General features: G+C 47.5%; 1 pseudogene; it reads right to left on the reverse strand.

Moving 5' to 3' along the window:
* Positions 1-1,154: 1,154 nt before the first annotated feature.
* Positions 1,155-1,247, reverse strand: LOC124518920 (uncharacterized; annotated as a pseudogene).
* Between the last annotated feature and the right edge of the window lie 14,599 nt (positions 1,248-15,846).

The raw sequence follows: 15,846 nt of genomic DNA on the forward strand, positions 1-15,846 counted from the left end.
TGGGTGGGCAAAGGGAGGGAGGGGCTGGATGAGCGAAGGGGTGTGGATGGGCACAGGGAGGGAGGGGCTGGGTGAGGGAGGGAACAGGTGAGGGTGGATGTGAGTCCTCTCAGCCCCAACCCTCCCGATGGGACTTGGGCTAACCAAAGCCTTCACTTCCATCACCGCTGTCAGCCTAGGGTCAAGGTGTAGCTCGTGACCATCAGCAAACTGAGCAACCCAATGGCTCTTGTACCCTGGCTAGACTCACCCCCTAGCCCGTGATGGGACTCTTGCCCCACAGGCTGCTTGCCAACTCCACCTCTGGGTGTGAGGAGTGGGTCCTAAAGCCCCCACCTTGGGGTGTACCAGGAACTCCCCTGCAGAAGGGCGGTCTGCGTTCGCTGACGTGTAGCTGTGGATGGACCGATTCCTCCAGCGAAGAAGCGAACAATGAAACATAATTTTTACATCTTTTTGGCCTGGGCTTGAGCACTGTCTGTCCCCCATTCCTGAGGACGTGGCTGGGATGCCTGCCCTGGTCACCAAGCAGGGCTCAGGGAGACGCAGGGCTTAGGGCACCAGCCCCCCTGTGCTAGCCCGGGGCTACGGACTCATGGTTGCCTCAACTTGCTGCTTCCGCGGGCAGTCCCCGCTGGGGACTGGGTGACAACAAAGACCTGGGGCCAGCCAGCCAGCCTGGGTTTGATCCTGGCCCTGGCCCTGTCAGCCACGCGACCTTGGACCAGTCATCTTCTTTAAGGGTTTGTTTCTTCATCTGTAAAACTGGAGAGAAGAATAACTCCATCCGTGTCCTCGTAAGGCATCAGTGAGCTACTACATCTGCAATTATTAGACCTGTACTTGTCATGCATTAGATGCTCGAAATGAAGTGTTGTAATTAATGGCCAGTTATTAATGGCCTTTTGTAGTGCAGATGTCTGCCCCAGCTGTGTTTAATGAGCCCCCTAATTTTTTTCAAATGCTAATAATACATTTTATTTAACCTACTATGTCCAAAATATTATAGTGTAACATGATATTTTTAGTGGGCTAATACATACATAAAATTTACCCTGTTAACTATTACAGCAATGGCATCGAGTACATCCCCGGTGTTGTGCAACCAACACAACTCTCCAGCCCGTAGACTGTTCTTCATCTTCCCCCACCGGAAAAAAGCTTCTGGAGTCGTCCTGTCATCCTTACGCAGGGGCCATGCTAACTTTCTCTGTACCATTTTCAAAGGACGTGCTGCCCGAGGGAGCGCCACAGCGGGACGTTTTCAAGGGATTCGCTGGTGGTCTGAAAGTGACCAACATGTGTGCAGGTAGCAATCTTACGAACTAAGGTTAACAAAAGAAACCTAACACGAGTTTTTCACACCAAAAAAAATCTTCTTCAGAGACTCCGCATCTGGCGGCGTGAACCTTGCATGCAGAGCTTCCCGAGACAACTCAAGCTGGAACATTTTCATTTTTACCGGCCCCGTATAAGCTGGCCTATCACCCATGTGCCTTCTCATAGAGTATATTCCTGACTGATTGGAGGCACCGCGTCAATAGATTCTTCCCAAACATACTCTTTCCGCAGATCCGAGACCTGAGTCCTCTGTAGAGACATTTTTAACTGTCTATTATAGACATGGTCATTCAATTCCAGATCAGAGTTAAACAAGGCTACACTTGTTTTCAATTCTTTCTGTGCCACATGACTATTTTAAATTTGGCTCAGGATAGAAAAGGATGCCTGAGACAGGATTTGGGGATCAAGTCCCACCCAGGGCTTGCTTCTGGGTGCATAACCCCACCTCCCTCGAAGCTGGCTGTGGCCGTGTGACTTGCTGTGGCTGAAGGCATATGAGCAGAAGTGACCTTGCCCCAGTCAACTCTGAAACTCTGTGTGACGCTGGTGGTCATGAAATGATGGAGCCCCCATCAGCCTGGGTCCCTTAGCAATTACGAAGAGCAGAAGCCCCTGCTGTTCGGTGCTGGACATGTAGTAGAAGTAGAAATCGACTTCTGTGGCTTTAAACCCCTGAGATCTGGGGATTAGTCATTACAGCAGCCTGCACAATCCTAGCCTGACTAATATAGGTTCTAAGTAAGAAACATGAAAAATTTGCTGAATCACCAAAGGCTTTCTTCCCTTCCTCCCGTAGCTCCAAACTTCCCTCCTAATCGCACCACCACCAACTAAAAAACGTCTGGAAAAAAAACGTGTTGGGCACAGTTCTCACGTGACTAGTTCTTTTGTTTCCCCGCTCAGATTTAGTGATGGAATGAGCCTGTAAAGCTGACTATTTTGAACTTACGATCCTTCAAGGTACCATAGTTCTTAGCGGGTGGCAGTGTCCAAAAACCTGTCTCTGGATCTTGTTCAAGCCATTCCCATGTCATTCTCACTTGACAGAGGTATTTTGAGGCTGAAAAACGATGTGGTTCATTTTCGGGGGGGGGGTGGGGGTTAGAGGAAGCCCAGTCTCCTTTCTCATTTGAAATGGCAAGCTGGACACTTTCCAAAGGTGAAGCCGTGAACAGAGGGAGGGCTTTGGGGGATTCCATCCACTCAGAAAAGAGGGAAGGAGAACCTTTGGGAAACCGGAAACGGACACACAAAATAGTTTGCGTTCAGCTCTCGGAGGTCCACGGCACTCACGCATGCAAGGCTTGTCCTTTGCACGCCTGGCTTTCTGCTCTCCAAAGTGCTCTTGTGCCATAAGGAACAGGGGCTCTGTCTCTTCGTGTCCCAGCTTGGAGAGCCAGGACCTAACTGCAAATAACGTAGCACATGTGCAGGACTCTTAGAAGCTTCATGTGAGCCCCAGGCTTCCTTAGCTGAGTTTCCAGAAGAAAGAGCTTGGGACCCAGCTAGGCGGCACTGGACTTAGTCCAAAGTTGATGACGCAAGGCTGGGGGGCGGGGGCAGGGGAGGGGGGAAAGGGGCGGCGGGGGGAGGGGAGGAAGCAGTTTGCTTTTCTCCTCTCATTCTGCAAGACGGGACCACAGCTTCCCTTATCCTTTAGGAGGAGATGAGAAGAGAAGAGAAGAAGGAGATGAGAAGACTGGAATCTACATCAGCTCACAAATTCATCGTCCAGTGTACAAAGAGAAGCCATGCATGGGAAGCACTTCTGTTCTCGGGAACCTCCATGGCTCCGTGATCGTGAGCACAACACAGGAGGGCAAGAGCTCCCTCGCGTGAAAAGCAGTTGCAGCCAAAAGCCGTCCTGGCTTGGCTGAGAATCCTATGACAAGCCCAAGGCCCTACCCTATCGTGTAAGCAGACTAAACATTTACTCGTGCATTCGACCGACACTTCAGCACCCACTTGTGTGTGCCAAGCTGAGAACAAGGTACTGAACAAGAGACATTTTCTGCCTTCAAGAAATTCAATCTCGTGGAAGATAAACGCAGGTGAATAGAAAATTGCAAGATAGCGAGGTTAAAAGCAAATGATGGGCCGTCAAAGAAAGGACAGCAATTCTGAGTCACAGGAAATGACACAACTCTTCTGTTGTATAATTTAAAGAATTCTGAGCATGTTCATAGAATCCACGAGGTTAAATGATACCCTTTCACAAATATGACGTACAGGCCTCTATGTTTCGTGGATTATTACTTATGCATTCATTAAGATATTCATGAAAACAATGAAACGGTGTTTTAAGAGCAGATGCCGGAATGGGTTTTCAGGGTTCAGAGCTGTGGTCTGCTTTATGCCAATGACATCAGTTCCCTGTTAGTCGACACTATTCAACAATCTGCCCGAGGCAGGTGGCTTCAATCAGGGTTCTGGAACAATGCGCTGTGAGCTTGTGTGGGGATTAGCGGAAGTGGAACCTTAATTTGGGGAGGGTGACTGCCAAGCCGGACTGGCCACGCACCCCAAACCACCTTGGATGGCCATATCTTTGAGTCTACATTTGCCTTTTGGGAGCCAGGTGAGTGCTGGCTGGACAAAAGAACTCCCCTCCCCACCTAAGGGTGCTGTAAGCAAAGCTCTGTCCAGGCGTCCTGACCCCTCGATTCGTTCTCCAAAATGCCTGCAGTGAGAGCCAGTGTTTCCCCAACCTTCTCCAGCCAGGGGCAGGGCGTCCTTCCGGGGTCCTGGTTTCTCCAGGATTCGCTTCGTGGCTCCTTGGTCCCTGGGTGCTGTGGCCAGTGCCTGACGGTGGGTTTTCCTACTTTCTCAAACCCGAGAGTGTCACTGTGATCTGAAAATTGTTCTAGAAACCTTGCCCTTTTCTCCTCCACTAGTGTGTGGCGAAGTATTTCTGCAGCCGTCTTAAACTTTTACTGACAAAACACTTTGGCCTCATTTCTACTAGCTTGTCCTTAAAGCACCTTTGGGAGGCGACTCAATATTGTTCCTTATGCAACACGGAAGTAGCCTGCCTTAGGACTTAGCGCTTGGCTCTAGGTAGGTGACCCTGTGAATGCTAACGCAGAGAGCAGGAGAACACAGAATGCTGAATTTCTTTTCTCTTCGGGGCTTCAAATCTAGTTTGGGAAACCAAACATTTGCAAATTACAAAAAGACAAAACCAAACAAAACCAGACAAAAACAATTTCACCTCATGAGTAAATGAATAGTCCTCTCTGTGCCCACTGCCCTCACTGGGACCCTCAGACATGGGACCGATATTCTGATTACATGGCAATGTTGTGCTCGTCTGTCTTCTTATGGAGGTCAGCCCGCTGAGGCTAGGAACCACGTCTTTTCAACTTTGCGTCCCCAGTGCCTGTCCTGGTGACTGTTATGTGCTCGGTGTTCTAGAAGTATCTATTGGATCCTGAATTTGTGGAGTGCTGCTGGGGTGGGATCCACTTCTTCACATTGACTGTAGTCACCAAAAGTTTTGTAAAAGTTTTCATCCGGTTACTTAACCATTCAGAAGTCTGTTGCACATTGCTGGGGCGCCTGGGTGGCTCAGTCGGTTAAGCGTCCGACTTCGGCTCAGGTCATGATCTCTCGGTCTGTGAGTCTGAGCCCCGCGTCGGGCTCTGTGCTGACAGCTTAGAGCCTGGAGCCTGCCTCGGATTCTGTGTCTCCCTCTCTTTTTGCCCCTCCCGTGCTCACACTCTGTCTCTTTGTCTCTGTCTCTCTCTTTCTCTCTCAAAAGTAAATAAATACCAAAATTTGAGAAGTCTGTTGCACATTGTTGACGACAAAGAAAAATGTGACTATCACAGTGTTAATATTAGCCGGCAACTCCCCAGGCTCCAGGAAGTATCACTTGAACACTGCTCAGGGTAATAGAATGGCCAGGACAGTTTTGTTCATCAACCATTGGGTGGTCTGTATATTTTGTGTGTGTGTGTATGTGAATGTGCACACATGCATGGGCATTCACATAGAGAGATCTATATGTGTGAATATAAATTTATGTACGTATATACACTCACACGTATACCCCTGTATAATGTGATTTGAGGTAATAGGGAGACAGCCTCTATGAAAACTAGATTTTCCTGTTACCTCCCCCTAGCCAAGGGTGAACGTGAGGAAAAGCAGGGCTCAGGAGGAAGAGAAGGGCTAACAGTGTCAGGAAACAGGTGCTTGGGAGCCAGGGTAGCATCCCGGGAGAGGAGACCAGGAAGAAGATTCCAGAGTGGAGTGCCAAGCTATGATCCCTCGCCCCAGGTTCCAGAGACCCGATGGCAGGGGTTGACAGCGATCCCGTATACTTAGAGGACCCTGGACGAAGAGGGTCCGAGAGGCTGACCTATGTGGGTGGCTGAGTGGGTTCGGTAAGCCCCAGGGTGCACCCACCACCTGCTCCAGCTGCTAGGTCAGAAGTACTGACAGCCTTGTGGGGCTGGGCTCCTTGCGAGTGTCTACAGAGCCGTCGAAAGCACATGTTTGGAGTTTGACGGAACCTCCCTCAGTGCAGATGCTAGCTGTGCCCTCCGACAGTTGGGAATTAACTCTGTCCCCCGTTTTAAAATGGACCTACTGCTCGACCTCATAGGTTATTGGCAGAATTCAAAAACAGGACACTCAATACGGTGCCTGCCACATAGGAAAAATGTAGGACAGGATAAATCATATGAAAAGCTATCACTGAAGGGGAGGCGGGTCATCAGAAGATATCTGGACGCTCACTGTAAACAGCTGAGATGGGGCTACGCTGGGCCAGCCAGGAAGTCTTGGGAGATGCTATTTCACGCCGATTCACAAAGACTCCTGGGAAGGATAAAGTCCTCCGTTTCAGCAGGTATGTGAACCGTAGTTTGAAAGCACTTTTCCTGAGAGCTGGTCTTGATTAAAAAGGGGAAGAGAAATGAGAGAGGATGAGGGTAATTGGATGGGGGTGATATCATGGGAGGAACTGCAAGTTACCAGATGTAAAGGGCTGTCAGAAGAAAAGGCGGGCTGGGAATAAGCTCCTCCCATTCCCCCATGGTGCTTCGAGGCACAGACCCGGCCGGACTTGGGCTGTTCTCCTGTCCTGTCCCATTTGACCATGAGTAGACATGACCAACAGTCATGATTCACTTTTGCTAGGTCATCAATTCCTCGACGGCACAGTTAAATCCAATCCTTTCTTTCTTTCTCTGCTCCCCAGATGTTATTCAGAATACCTCCATTCTCCCTAATATTCTTTTTCCGTGTTGGAATTAGGACTGAATAGATGGAATGAAACCAACTTGAATCTCCGTCAACTCGGGAGTCAAATCTTAGGATGTTTTCTTAGAGACCGTAATGAAAAAGCCAAACTTCTCGAAAGACGGTTATTCTTGGGGTATTTCTGATTTATCTGGAGCCAGAGAATTGAAGACATTTATAAAAGGCAGATTTCTATGGAAAAAAAAGATTTTTTTTTTTTTAATCATCCCTTTACCTGAGAGCCAGATTGTGTTTAGAATGTGCAAATTGGAAGCAGATTGAGTAAGTGCTGCTTATGGCTTGGGCCTTTTGAAGTTGAGAAAAAGCCCAACTACGAACCAATGGATTTGTCTGCTCTTAGGAGGCTTATCTGTCATGAGCTATTATCTTATACTGAAGTAACAAACACGCCTTGCCTACTGAAGAGAGAGGTATGGAGTTCTGTAAATTACCAAGAGGATATTCACTCGGGCAACATATCCAACATATGTACTAAGAGGAACCAGTTCCCTGAGATCATCATGCATTATCTGTGCTACCCAAGCTTGGAAAAATACCAGATTAAATGAAATAAACTCAGTTTCTTTTCCTTGGGAATTTTCAGTCTTTTATCTAAACTTAACACACATAGTTAAGCTTCCTTCACTGTGATTTTTCAAGGGCGAGGAATCGCTATGTAGCATTTCCTGAACTTACTTGACCACGGGGTCTTTTCGCAAGTTGGGAAATTTTGCACAAAAGTTACTCATCAGTCTAGTGATGACGGTTTAATGCATGGGAGCTACTTAAAATAATAATACATTTACTAGCATTCTAGAATCTTTTGCCTTCAACTCCGTGGGAGACAAAAACTCATCACTACTTCTAGCAAAATTAACTGCCACTTCTGGGAGCCAATGGAACATAAAACCTGCATGATTTCTGGTAGAAGATATAGAAACAACACATAAAAACAACTCTTTTTGGGTCTGGTCTGTGGATGGGATGCGTAGGACCCCACCCCAGGGCAATAGTTTTTCTCCGTCGATCTCAGCCTGTAGAGACACATGATAGCCTGAAATCCAAAAGGTAATAATTTCCATTACATTGATTAACGTTCATTTCCATCCAAATGGAGAAATGCAGGATGATACAGATTCCTGACTCAAGACTAGAAGCCTCCAGCAGGACGCCTGCGCGGCTCAGTCGGTTAAGCATCTGACTTCGGCTCAGGTCATGATCTTGCAGTGCGTGAGGTCGAGCCCCGTGTCGGGCTCTGTGCTGACAGCTCAGAGCCTGAAGCTTGCTTTGGATTTTATGTCTCCCTCTCTCTCTGCCTCTCCCCGACTTGTGCTCCGTCTCTCTCTCTCTCTCAAATAAATAAAATATTAAAAACATTTTAACAAAAGACTGTAAGCCTCCAAGATGATATGCATTTGGGTGCTCTTGCCCAAAGATTTAGAGACACTTAGATCACCAGTATATATTGCAAAACAGTGAACACAGGTAACCTGTGCATGCTTACAACTGTTCCAGGCTCTGATGAAGATGAGAAAAGCAAAACCCAGATATGCTTCCCACTGGAACAGGAAGAGTTGGGGTATGAAGCTCAGTACTTCTGATTCTCGTTCCACTGAAAGGAGAGCTTTTTCACTTACAGTCAGCTCACCACAAGTTAGAGACTTCTGTAAAGTAAGACAATTAGAGTATGTCTCTTAATTTCCTGCTCATTGGACCACTTTGCTGCAACTCGATGGGCGTTTTCCTAGGCAGCCTCTCAATCTCATGCATAGTAAAGGCTGCTGGAGGGAAAAACAAAGAGATAAAAGTTTGCTCTTGAAGAGAACCAAATCGAGAAATAAATTATATGGAGGCACTTATGCTGTTTTGTGGGGGGGGGGGTGTGAGTAAATAACACAAGAGAAATACAAATAAATTACTGGTATGGAGAACAGAGAGATTATTTCACCTGTGGAAGCTGAGTTCGTCTTTGAACATCGGGTGGAATTTTAAGATACGAAGGAAGAAGGTGTTGCTTTACCGGCCTCTAGCGTAGGACTGGGGTTAGAAGCAGGGCATCACTCGTGACTGACCAAACCAGCCCGACAGACAAAGGGGGCTCCAGTGACAATCCTCAGGCACCAGAAATGGAAAAAAGAGAGCTGGGGAGGGAGGTAACAAACCTGAAATCGCGGAACTGGATCCCAAACTACAAGCTGCTCGGGACCGATGAGGCGCAGGGGACGAGCACGTAGCAAGCTGAGTGGACAAAGAGAGAAGACAGCCTGGCATAATTCTGATGGCTTGCTTGGAATTCCTGGTTTGGTCTTGATTTTAAGGACCTGGCTGCATTCCTCCCTGCCTCTACGGCACCTTAAAGGTGCCACGGGGAAGCGACAGGGCGAAGGCAGAGTGAGGAGAGGAAAGGCCGAAGGCCTGGAGACCGCCTGTGTATTCAGGGATCGGTGAGTAACACACTGGGCTCAGTCCTCCTCTGCTCTAGGGACAATCTGGATATGCCTCTGAGTGAAAACGGTGAAATGACAGAGCAGAACCCAGTCTCTGCGGAGGGGACGACCCCCTCAGAGGTCAGGCCTCTCCTATTATGAGCCAAGCAACCCCAAATGCCTCCTCCCAAGTGAGTCTTCTCCGGAAGAAGCTGTCCCTGTCGTGCAGTGAATGACCTTGACACGTGGATTCTGAATCATTTCAAAAATGGAATGCTATTTTTAAGGACACGAAGGGCTGGTCCTGAGGGAAATTAAGGATGGGAGGCCTGGTAGAACCATCCAGACAGCCATGTAGGAAAGTTATGAACGATGGACCCCACCTAAAATACTAGTCACTCCACAGGATAACCTTCTATTGATATTTAGTCTGACAAGAGGGCAGAGAAGAATCGAAAAAGGGAGTTGTAATAAAGGGCTTTCGGGCTTATGACATCCGACAGGGAGGAAAGACGTTCCTAGTGCCCCTCAAAATACGGCACGCCACCAGCTTTGGGACAGACGCTGGCCCCCCGCAGCACTCAGCATATTAGTGCCGAGTGCATGGGGCTCTGGACATGGCCAGGGGAAGTTGGTGATAATCAGAGTTCAGCTAATGTTGTCTTTGAGTCATTGCTGCTGCTACCGAGCTGAGTCACAGCCCTGAACGAAGCGCGGGGCTGACGAGGACCAGCGTCACAGCAGACCTTCTAGCCAGCGCTGACTCAGGGACGGTGCCCCCCCACCCCCGCCCAGGGGAGCCTGAGACCTCCGAGCTGCAGTTTCCTCTTTGTTCTGCCTTAGTTGAGGTGACTTTGACTGAGTGTGTGTGTTCAGGGAGAACAGAACATCGTCAGTAAGCCCAGGTTCTAATGACGCTCCCCGGGACAGGTTATCAAATGGCAACATCAGGCTTCCTAAGGAAGGAAGTCGGGATCAGAACAGGACATGGGCCCCCAGAGCCCGCACTGGGCTTGCCAGCCAAGAGCAATGTTCCGTGTCTCTGGGGTCAGCTTTTCCTGACGGCTTGTATCCCATTTAGAAATGCGTTTCGGTCCTGTCCCAGCTAAGAGGCATTATCATCAAGCAGTCTAAGCAACGAGGCCACCCAGATACTTCGTGTCTCTGAGGTTCGTTAATAAAGGAAAGCCAGGAAAATCAGCATATGGCTGGGACATCTGGCTGCCACCGTGGGGTCCTGGAAGAGGCAGCCGACAGTGGCTAGCCGTGCCCTGCCATCAGAGGCGGGTCTCTGCCAAGAAGAAGCTTTCTCTCTTGTCAAACATCTCCTGTCAGAAGCCCTTTTCCAAGTAAGCTGCCCATCAGGCATCACGAGAAGAGTGTCCGATACGGGGGCTACCCGGCGGGTGTTCCCAGTGGTGGGTTTCAGTGGAGCTCGGACGACCTTGCGTGGAGGTCTGATGACACGCCGTGACGGCCCGTTCATCCCAGTTCATGGAACTGATAGAAGCCTTCCAAGCACTCTGTTACTGGCACAACGGGAAATTCCTCAGAAGGGGCCCTTAGGAAGCCCTGGAGGGCCTAGTCCACTGGGACGGGCGTCCCATTCCTTCATGCCTTCATTCACCACACATTTATCTAGCACCTGCTGTATGCCCGGCCACTGCTCTGGGTGGCAGGGACTCAAACATCCACAGGTCATAGTCTTTCTTGAAGCAGCTTACGTGAGCAAACCCTTTATCAGGAGAAAGGCAGATACAGACGAGGGCTGGATTTGGCACGCGAGAAGTACGGCCCTTGTTCGCTGCATGACCAGGATAAACTACGTGCTTTTTCCTTTTTCAAAATGAGGGGACCGGACCCCAACTTCATCGGGCCATCAAGTTCAGACCCTCTGAGCTCGTCACACCTACCCGTGCTCCTTGGGGAGGCAGTTGGCAACTCGGGGCTCTGTCACCCACCCCCGCAGGAGAAAGGCCAGCCCCCTGGGGCAACACTGGGACCAGAGTGTCATGTCACCTCAGCTGTCTGGATGTGACGCTGCCCTCTCCTTCATGCGGGATGGAGGGGGAAGGCTCGCGGGTTCCCAGCAGGTGTGGGACGGGACATGTGACGGGCAAGCTACTTAGGAAGGGAAAGACTTGTTTAGTAAGCTCTTTCTGTGTGCCAGATCCCTTCACTTAGCTTATTTATATTCACGTCAAAATACTCGTAGGGCATTACTTCCCTCATCTTTAAAGATAAGAAAACTGATGCTTGAGGGCCTGAGTAACCTGCACGGGGTCATGGAGCTAGAAAAGAGCAGAGCCTGTGGGGCTCCAGAGCTCAGGGTGGCTTCACATACCGTGAATGAATGAATGAATGAATGAGTTATGGGTGAACAATAGACTGCTGTAGCTGTTGCCAGCAAGGCCTGGTCTGGGTGAGGGTAGAGATCATGGGCATTCGACTATCAGTTTGCAAAAGCAGATAAAGGTAGGCCTAGAGCACCAGGGTGGCTCTGACTTTCTACAGTGGCGAGTGGGAGCTACTGAAGGTCACGAGCGCCAGTGGAGAGGAGGGGTCGTCACTGTGCTCTAGGAAGGGCATCTGGCAGCGCGGGGTCTGGGGGAGGTGGAGGGACCAAGATATGTTTTCTGAAGTTGGAAAAGAGGGTCTGAGTAAGCGGGAGATGAGTGGAAAGGGAGAAAGAGACACAGAAAGATACATTATGGGGAAATTAACAAGACCCACTGAGTAGGAAATGGACAGGAGAAAGGGATCCACTCTAGCCCCGCAGTGATTTCTGTTGGCTTATGCTTAGTACTTCCAATGAACCAAGCACCGTGACAAACACTTTGCTTACCTTGTCTTATCTGGCCTTCTCAATAACCCCATGAGAGAGGTCCTATTAGGATCCCATTTTACGGATGAGAACACTGAGGCACACAGAGCTCATATGCAATTTCTACACGCTGGTAGACATCTCACCCTGGATGGCCTGCCCCTCAAGCTCAACACTTCCTAAACTAAATTCTCCATTGTCCTTCAACCTGCTCTTTCCCTGAGCTTCTCTATTGTAATTACCACCATCGCCTTTCTGTCCGTGACCCCGGGCCAAAGCTCAGAAGAAATGTTTCATGTCTGTTCATTTATCGTATGTTCCTGCAGAGCCACAGATTTGGTAAACAGGGAGCCTGTGCTCTTATGCCGTCCTCGCTGTTATGCTTCTGGAAGAAGTCATTTATTTTCTGGTTATGCCCTGCCCATTTCCAAAACCATTAAAAGCGCAAGTACAATAAAACTATTTAAGTGACGTGTGTGGGTTCAGCTCTGAGTAACGGGGTGGGGAGAATGGGAATCCCAGAAATCTAGAGCTAAGAGGAGGCAACCAGTGTAGGCATTGACTCTGAACTTCCTGGCAGCCAAGAGAAGAATAGGGAAGAAGAGTTTGATTTTTTTTTTAATTTTTAAAAATGTTTATTTATTTATTTGGGTTGGGGGAGAATGAGCGGGGAAGGGGCAGAGAGAGAGAGAGATAGAGAGAATCCCAAGCAGGAGTTCAACCCCAGGAGCCTACGAACCATGAAATCATGACCTGAGCCAAAATCAAGAGTCAGATGCTCAACCAACTGGGCCACCCAGGTGCCCCCCCTTTTTTAAAAATTATTTTAATAGGTATAGAGCAAACAGAGGGTTACTGGAGGGGTTGTGGGAGGGGGAATGGGCTAAATGGGTAAGGGGCATTAAGGAATCTACTCCTGAAATCGTTGTTGCACTATATGCTAATTAACTTGGATGTAAATTAAAAATAAATAAATAAATAGATAAATAAATAAATAAATAAATGAATAAAAATATTTTAAGAGGAGCTTTAAAAGCATTAGCTAATTTTTAAATTTTTTTTTTCAACGTTTATTTATTTTTGGGACAGAGAGAGACAGAGCATGAACGGGGGAGGGGCAGAGAGAGAGGGAGACACAGAATCGGAAACAGGCTCCAGGCTCTGAGCCATCAGCCCAGAGCCTGACGCGGGGCTCGAACTCACGGACCGCGAGATCGTGACCTGGCTGAAGTCGGACGCTTAACCGACTGCACCACCCAGGCGCCCCAAAAAAGCATTAGCTAATTTTTAAAACTGTTTATTTTTTTTACATGAGATGTACCCTCCTAACAAATTTTAAATGAATATTACTAGTATTGGCTCTAGAGTTCGAAACTTTGTGCCCTCCATTGTCTTTCCTTCCAGAAAAGGAAGGATCGCCTCCTGGCAATCACCATTCCATTCTTTGATTCTGTGAAGTCAACTATTGAAATACATCATATAAGTGGAATCATACAATATTTGTCTTTCTGAGACTGGCTTATTTCACTTAGCATCGTGTCCTCAAGCCCCATCCCCATTGTCACTTGTGGCGGGATTACCTTCTCTCTCATGGCTAAATGATATTCCAGTACACTTTGCCTATCCATTCATCTTTCGATGAACATTCTGGTTGTTTCCACCTGTTGGCTACTGTGAATAACACTGCAATGAACATGGGAGTGCTAATACCTCTTTGAGACCCTGATGTCAATTCTTTCCGTGAGTATCCAGAGGTGACATTGCTACATCATATGGCAGTTCTGTTTCTACCATTTTGAGGAACTTCAGTATTGTTTTCCACAGTGGCTGCACCGTTTTGCTTTCCCACCAACAGTGCATGAGGGTTCTAATTTCGTCACATCCTCACCAGGACTTATGGTCTTGTCTTTTGCTGATAGTAGCCGCCCTAATACGTGTGTGGTGATATCTCATTGTGGTTTCGACTTGATTTGCATTTCCCTAAGGATGAGTGACGTGGAGCTTTGCTTTTTGGTTTTGTTTTTGTTTTTGTTCCTATACCTGTTGGCCACGTGTGTGTCTTCTTTGGAGAAAGGTCTATTCGAGTCCTTAGCTCATATTTTTTTTTTATTGGTGTGTTAGATTTTTTACTATTCAGTTGTACGACTTTTTGTGTATTTTGGATATTAACTCCTTACCAGATACACAGTTTGCAAATATTTTCTCCCACTCCTTGGTTGCCTTTTCACTCTGCGACTGTTTCCTTGGCTGTGCGGAAGCTTTTCAGTTTGATGTAGTCCCACTTGCTTGTTTTTGTTTTTGTTGCCTGTGGTTTTGGCAGGACACCCAGGAGATCATTGCCAAGGCCAATGCCATAAAGATTTTTCCCTGTTTTCCTCTAGAAACTTTGTAGTTGCGGGTCTTACATTTAAGTTTTTAATCCATATTGAGTTAATATTTGTGTGTGGTATAAGGTAAGGGTCCAGTTTCATTCTTTTGCATGTGGTTATCCAGTTTTCCCCACTTGGATGCAAGTCTTACATAATTAGTGGAAGCAACTCGTGTCCCAGCTCTGATTCTGAGAGCATTCTGTGCCCCTCACTAGTTTTCAGACTGTCTGAGGTCTATCTCTTAATGGCAAATAGGACAGAGCTTTAGGTAAAAATTTTGAAAATTATGGATGCTGTTAATTTGACTATATCTGATGTCAGGGCTCACTGGACATCTGGGGTATGACATTAACCCCTGGGTCTTCGATTCCTTTCACTGAAGCCACTGAATTTAGTATGCAGTCTAAAGAGGTATGTGTGTCCCAGAAGCTACTTTTACCAATTATTTTAAAGGTATTTGCGTGGCCTTTTCTGTACCGAAAACAGGGCTTACCCTGATTTTTTTCTCAAATGGAGAGGCATAAAATTTCGTACCATTTCTGTAGCCAGTGCTGAATACGTTGAATGAATGAATGAGTGGATGAATGAATACTGCCTTCTGACTTCTCTGGGTCTTTTTTTTTTTTTTAATTTTTTTTTTTCAACGTTTATTTATTTTTGGGATAGAGAGAGACAGAGCATGAACGGGGGAGGGGCAGAGAGAGAGGGAGACACAGAATCGGAAACAGGCTCCAGGCTCTGAGCCATCAGCCCAGAGCCTGACGCGGGGCTCGAACTCACAGACCGCGAGATCGTGACCTGGCTGAAGTCGGACGCTTAACCGACTGCGCCACCCAGGCGCCCCCTTCTCTGGGTCTTTAAAAAGAAATGATTGAGGCTTCCAAAGTAAAGTTGTATTACCTTTGAGGTCAGCCAACCAGACATATGCACGTAGAACTGGATACTTTATCTGTATATTTCCATACAGCCTCCAGTTGCTACAACCATTCAGTAATCCCTTTTACACAACCAGCCCTGCCCATATTTCATTCTACAATAAATATTTATTAAACATCTCCTAAGTGCCCGGTCCTGTTTTAGACACATGGAATATGTCAATGAGAAAAACATGGAAGTTATCTTCTGTTCTTTCTGAATTAAAAAAAAAATCATTTGTTTATTTATTTTGAGAAGGGGGAGGGGCAGAGAGAGAGAGAGAGAGAGGGAGAGAGAGAGAATCCTAAGCAGGCTCCTCGCTGTCAGCGCAGAGCCCAATGAGGGACTCAAACTCATGAACCGTGAGATCATGACCTGAGCTGAAATTGAGAGTTGGACACTTAACTGACTGAGCCACCCAGGCGCCCCTCTTTCTGAATATATTTATATGCATACAATAAACACCCAGAAATCACATCCTTTTTTGTAAAGTAGTTGTGGGTTCAGAATGTTAAGTCTGAAAATTTTAGCAATTGCACAGAATGTATCATAGGGGGAAGGGGCAGAAATGTCCGGTCATCTAGGTTGGGACAAGTGTTCAAGGGGGTTAAAAACCATAAGCATCCTTTAGTGGACTAAAAGATTTCTAGGTGATCAGTGACATGATCCAACTTTTACAAAGATTATTCTGGTGGCTGTGTGTACAATGTGTGGGGAAACT

The sequence above is a fragment of the Lynx rufus genome, unplaced genomic scaffold (genome assembly GCF_022079265.1).
Source record: "Lynx rufus isolate CCGP_SWC_20201006 ecotype Redwood Valley unplaced genomic scaffold, mLynRuf1.p SCAF_25, whole genome shotgun sequence".
In the NCBI taxonomy this organism is placed as follows: Eukaryota; Metazoa; Chordata; class Mammalia; order Carnivora; family Felidae; genus Lynx; species Lynx rufus.